This window comes from Haliotis rufescens, unplaced genomic scaffold (genome assembly GCF_023055435.1).
Source record: "Haliotis rufescens isolate VD_foot unplaced genomic scaffold, xgHalRufe1.0.p SCAF_37, whole genome shotgun sequence".
In the NCBI taxonomy this organism is placed as follows: Eukaryota; Metazoa; Mollusca; class Gastropoda; order Lepetellida; family Haliotidae; genus Haliotis; species Haliotis rufescens.
The window spans coordinates 132,185-139,268 of NW_025964079.1; positions in this window are offsets into that span (position 1 = coordinate 132,185).

Consider the following 7,084-nt stretch of genomic DNA (forward strand, 5'->3'; position numbering starts at 1 on the left):
TTGAAAGTTATGTAGTTAACCATTCTAACATACCGTATTGACGTAATAAGCGCCCAGGGCGCTCTCAAAATTAGAATAGGGGGTTCTTATTCGAATATTATTTTGGTGAAAAAAACAGGGTGGAAAGATAAATAACGCGGTTTATGCTGACAGCCTGAAATGTTTATGTACGACAGATATATTTTTCCAGAATTTTATTGCCCATAATTAAGGGTGCATATAACACACGAATGCGTATTATTCGCGAAAACATAAGTCTTGTGTACATTGATCAATCGGAAGGGGTGCCAATTGGGATTGTTCATTTGCCAATATATTAGCAAATATTGCCGTGGGCGCTTATTAGAGCGGGGCGCTTATTACGTCGAATACGGTACTCACGTTTATTCAGATCAAGTTTACCATGGTCTGGGAAGGTCACTGAGTACATGTTTTCAACCACTGCTGATAAATGCATGACATAATGTATATTCATGAGGCAACGTGAACACACTAACATTTCAAATACAAGACAAGTTAAATGTAGGACATATTTTGGCAATGTTTGCAATGCAGTAAGCACTCCTGTTTCCTTAGGCTAAACAAAATAATAGTCTTGGTTCTCAGGCTCCGTTCCCATCATCATTAAGCTGCAGCATGTTTCGTTTATATTTCCATTCCAAACAAAAATGAGCATTTCTGATTAAATGCAATGTTTTTATACTTACCTGACGCTACACAGTGCTTTAGCTTCCCTCCCTTATACAAACAGACAGTACTGGAACGAAGAGACAGTTTAAACAGACTACAGTCCGTGCCTTAGCATCCACGAGTTATCCCCCTTGGTCCCTACTCCTCATATTCTTCACTGGATGACATCAGACGTAGAGTACACAGTGGCGCCAACGGTAAGGCGGAGGAGGAGGACGGAGTCCGGGTGGGCCTATAGGTGTAGCGTCAGGTAAGTAAGGGGGATAACTCGTGGATGCCTAGGTACAGGCTGTAGATTGCTTAAACTGTCTCTTCGTTCCAGCACTGTCTGTTTGTATAAGGTAGGGAAGCTAAAGCACTGTGTAGCATCAGGTAAGGTAAAACTTAAAAAGCCTGCGATCCAATATAGCACACAGTTACTTCCTTTCACGTGCATTTCGTTTTCTTATTAATCTTGTAAAAGGCACAGTAGTTTCTGTTATATGTTTTAAAGTGGTCTTACAATAGACATGCTTTCTCAAACCGGAAGTGATGTAAATAAACCGAAAGTGCTCATAAATTTTCACTGAAAGTACCTAATTGCATAGAACATTTCCGTTGCATTCGGGAAAGTGTGGAGGCGGGTCTGATTTTGTTTTATGTTGTGCAACACCTTTCTAGTTGTGTGAAAGTTTATATGTCTGGTCTTGTATATGTGTTTATATCGTCATACTGCTTCCTCAAATTTGTCGATTCAATTTCTACTGGAATTCCCGTGGATGCATTCGTGTACGCTGGTCATCGCTCAGAACAAATGACCCAGAGTACCCGGATGCCCTGAATGCCGTGAAGTATAAACTTACAAAGCGAGGTACAATCGTAAGAAAATGCAGACCACTAGTGATGTCGAGAGTTGCTGCTAATTTTATATTTAAAAATAGTGTTCCCAAAATAGTCTGTGTGGTGTATTTCTAAAGTGAATATGAAATAAAGTAAAGATATGATTATCAGTTTTCAGCACTTAACGTAAAAAAACAATCTCATTGAAATAAGATCTTAGTTCTCGTTATCGCAAAACAAAGATCTGAGGACATCCCATTACGGGTCACGACCTTTCATCCGACCAATCAAAGCGTCGCTTACCAGAACATGAAAGTGACAGTCGGAATGTGTTTTCTTATCATGCAACCTCGAAAACGTTAAAACGGGGTATTCCGAACGACAGTCCCGGTCCGTACGACCGATTCCGTCAAAATTATCGTCTATCTCTCGCTTCCATGGGATAAACATTTGAACGGAGGAGGTGTTGCACAGTACGTGGGAATCACTGCCACACAATCTCAACCACATATATGACATTCCGGAATTTTCGTTTGTTCAGTTTTCAAATTTTTTATCGAGAACTGTGTCAACATATTTTTCAAGCGTAGTCTGAAATGAAAGTCGCCAGGTTGAAACGAGTGCCGTAAAGCTCAAGTAAGCGGCTTTCTAATTGGCTGATGTCGACTTCTTGTATGTCGTTTCAGTGGTCGTTCAAGGTTCGCGAAAGGTCGTTCTGACGTGACCCGTAATGGGTTGTCCTCGGTTCTTGTTTAGCGGCAGCGAGAACTTAGATCTGATTTTAATGAGATTGCGTAAAAAAACAATCCCATCATTCTTACGCTTTCCCGTCACTCAGATGTAAGCCAGTGTTGTTCTTTGGGTCTTGTATAGTGTGTTAATAAATAGTCAATTTCACTTTCATTTCATACGGGACTGTACACAATAACACCGGAATTTCGATCATACATAGAAAGTTTCATTGTCATCTAATCAAGATAATCAAGACTCACCTCAACACCATAGGACATCTTGGTCAGCATTGGTGGGAATCCATATTTCACAAGGTCAACTGTTCACGTGACAACAATGTTACACAATTTGGTGGCAGTCTGACCCTCATATAAACGTCGCTAGATTACTTGCGTCTTATAATATATTCTAACAACTACAATATCAGGCCTCATTTTGTATTCACTATAGATACCAGTGGGTGTGCAATTTACAATGAAACCATTCAATATCACCACTCCAGTGCTGTCCAAGATATTATGTAGGTAACGGAATAAGCCGAGTGGATCCGAATCCAAAGGTGCAAAGGTGCAAAGGTGCAAGTGATCTTATGATATACCATCTGTCAATCCGTTGTCCATCCGTCCGCAACATTCAAACTTCACTCCGACCCGATACCGTTAATCGATGACGGAGAGAGGTGTCGAATCTGGGTACAGAGTTTAATGATGCTGATGTACCAAATGTGGTCGTACAGGAATGTTTGTAACCATAACATTGTATTGATTTGTGCTTCACAAGCAGATCACATTTATTTAGCATTACCGTATTCGACGTAATAAGCGCCCAGGGCGCTCTCAAAATTAGAGTGAGTGAGTTTGATTTTACGCCGCTTTAAGAAATATTCCAGCAATATCACGGCGGGGGGACACCAGAAGTGGGCTTCACACATTGTACCCATGTCGGGAATCGAACCCGGGTCTTAGCGTGACGAGCGAACGCTTTAACCACTAGGCTACCTGACTGGCCCCTCAAAATTAGAAATAAGGGCTCTTATTCGAATATTATTTTGGTAAAAAAAACAGAGTTGAAAGATAAATTTCGTGGTTTATGCTGACAGCCTGAAATGTTTATGTACGACAGATATATTTTTCTAGAATTTAATTGCTCATAATTAAGGGTGCATATAACACACAAGTGCGTATTGTACGCGAATAAACAAGTCTTGTGAACATTGATCAATCGGAAGGGGTGCTAATCGGGATTGTTTACTAGCTAATATATTAGCAAATACCGCCGTGGCTGCTTATTAGAGTGGGGCGCTTATTACGTCGAATACGGTAACTTAACTTTATTATTGCCACCGCACATTGTTACTTTTTACTGCATATACCTAATACGGCATCGACATATGATGCGTAACAATGACATGACTCAAAAACTATATTTTGACAATTGTTACATTGTCCTTTTTGCTGCATTCCATATGCCCGATGTTTATATAACCCAGCTGTCTGCAATATGACAAATAAAAATTATCTGAAAGTGAAATATGCTATGTTTTTTATTGTTTCTGGTTTCGGGACCAAATGTAGTCTGTGTGAAGAATCCGTCGTCCATTTGCCATTAGCAACAGCAGGTCGGGGTGGAAAGTGTCATGAGCATGGCGAGCTCTTGGACAACTGGACAACAGCTGTTTTCTTCTCAGGGCAAAGGTGATCACTTGACCGAATGTTTTCTTCTTTGAGTCCATCCACCTCATCTGCCTGTCTGAAGTGTCTGTTTATTTGTTTGTGTGTTGTTCGCAACTTCTTCTACTACAAAACATGATAGCAAACTTTTGCATCGTTGAGCCATGAAATCCATATCACCTTTGGGCGGGTCGGTATACATAAATCTCCACAGTGCGATCAGTTCAGGCAATACATACACTCATCGATGAGAATAAAGCTTTATTCAATAAAGGCTTCACCAAGGACACAGAAATGCACCATGAAACACAACAGATGTATATTACAGGGACCTGCACATTGGGAGTTTATGTACATACCAACACTAACAATCATAATACCCCTATGATCTTGGGCTACAGAAATTTTTTAATTTGTGTGCTGCAATAAATGACATTCTTCTTGGCTGATGATACATTAAGTAGAGTGAGTGAGTGAGTTGGGTTTAACACCACTTTTAACAGTATTCCAGTTATATCGCGGCGTGTCAGCTTAATGTGGAAGGAAAGCCCGAAGTGATGCAGGTCTCAGACGTTTACCACTTCGGTGAAACCCACGAGCACAGGTATGGTGCTGACAAACCTAGAAACATAATCGGTGGGCGAACCGGGATTCGAACCAACAATCATAGGTTTATGGCGTGCCCAAGGGACGCAACTCTGCACAGCGAATCGCGGCGCCTTAGACGACTGGGCCACCCGTGCCCCCCACATTAAGTAGACACTCACAAGGTGACTTCAGTGCACAATTACAATGCTTCCTTAGTGACAGTGGAACGGTTATGTATATCAATTACTTGATTTGGAATGAGTGAGTGAGTTGGGTTTAACGCCGCCTTGAACAGTATTCCAGTTATATCACAGCGTGTCAGCTTGATGTGGAAAGAAAGCCTAAAGTGATGCAGGTCTCAGACTTTGGCGATACCCACGAGCACAGGTATGGTGCTGACAAACCTTAAAACAAGATCGGGATTCTGCTGTCTCAAAGGGATGCAACTCTTCATAACCACCTAGGCACCTTAGACAACTGGGCTATCCATGACCCCACTTGCTTTGGAAGCTCCTTAAATTGTAATAACTGTCCAAGTACAACATTACATTCCATTACATTTTAGGCCCCTGAAGATCCGGGGTAGAATAAGTCCTCAGCAGCCCCCGCTTGCCGTAAATGGAAACTATGCTTGTCGTAAGAGGTGATTAACGGAATCGGGTGGTCAGGCTCGCAGACTTGGTTGATGCATGTCATTGATCCCAATTGCATGGATCGATGCTCATGTTGTCAATCACTGGTTTGTCTGGTCCAGACTTGATTATGTACAGACCGCCGTCAAATAGCTGTAATATTGCTGAGTGTGGCGTTAAACAACAAACAAACAAACATTACATTTTATCAATATGTGCAGATATTAAGAAGGAATAGGGATTATAAGCTAAAGGCTGTTCTTTAGGTAAATTACAGAAACCATTACCATTCAGATAGCAAGACAGGTATAAGTAATGCCTATCAAACAATTCAAGACAACTATTAGATACCTTGCCATAATAAAGGAAACATACATACTGGCATATAGAACAGCAAAATAACTCATATTATACTAATCATAATGTTTATAATAAACTGCTTTTCAAAACAAATACGAGGTTAAAAGTTATGTAGTTAACCATTCTAACATACCGTATTCGACATAATAAGTGCCCAGGGCGCTCTCAAAATTAGAATAGGGGGTTCTTATTAGAATATTATTTTGGTGAAAAAAACAGGGTGGAAAGATAAATAACGCGGTTTATGCTGACAGCCTGAAATGTTTATGTACGACAGATATATTTTTCCAGAATTTTATTGCCCATAATTAAGGGTGCATATAACACACGAATGCGTATTATTCGCGAAAACATAAGTCTTGTGTACATTGATCAATCGGAAGGGGTGCCAATTGGGATTGTTCATTTGCCAATATATTAGCAAATATTGCCGTGGGCGCTTATTAGAGCGGGGCGCTTACATCGAATACGGTACTCACGTTTATTCAGATCAAGTTTACCATGGTCTGGGAAGGTCACTGAGTACGTTTTCAACCACTGCTGATAAATGCATGACATAATGTATATTCATGAGGCATCGTGAACACACTAACATATTCAAATACAAGACAAGTTAAATGTAGGACATATTTTGGCAATGTTTGCAATGCAGCAAGCACTCCTGTTTTCTTAGGCTAAACAAAATAATAGTCTTGGTTCTCAGGCTCCGTTCCCATCATCATTAAGCTGCAGCATGTTTCGTTTATATTTCCATTCCAAACAAAAATGAGCATTTTTGATTAAATGCAATGTTTTTATACTTACCTGACGCTACACAGTGCTTTAGCTTCCCTACCTTATACAAACAGACAGTACTGGAACGAAGAGACAGTTTAAACAGACTACAGCCCGTGCCTAGGCATCCGCGAGTTATCCCCCTTGGCCCCTACTCCTCATATTCTTCACTGGATGACATCAGACGTAGAGTACACAGTGGCGCCAACGGTAAGGCGGAGGAGGAGGGAGTCTGGGTGGGCCTATAGGTGTAGCGTCAGGTAAGTATAAAAACATTGCATTTAATCAGAAATGGGGATAACTCGTGGATGCCTAGGTATAGGCTGTAGTCTGCTTAAATTGTCTCTTCGTTCCAGCACTGTCTGTTTGTATAAGGTAGGGAAGCTAAAGCACTGTGTGGCGTCAGGTAAGGTAAAACTTAAAAAGTCCTGCAATCCAATATAGCACACAGTTACTTCCTTTCACATGGGCACTGCTTTACTGTACATCTCGTTTTATGGTCATGGCAGCTATAGGAGTTTGTGTGCCTGTTTATGTGTGTCCCTTTCCCAGGTTCGCTGCTTATTTGGCTACATACTAGTTTGAACTAGGAAAAACAAAGAAGAAGAAAACACTGCCCATCCGCCCACACTATATTTTCAAAGTCATTGTCTGAGACCCAATTCTTTTATTTTTTTAAGCCTTATCAATGAGAACTCATTTTGTGGTATGATCAATGTCCAACTCATGGCCCCCATTCTTGTCAGGTGCTTTACCAATGATTGGCTACGTAAATTTGACAGGGATACAAATATTGAAGTCCTTCATTTGTCTTGTTAA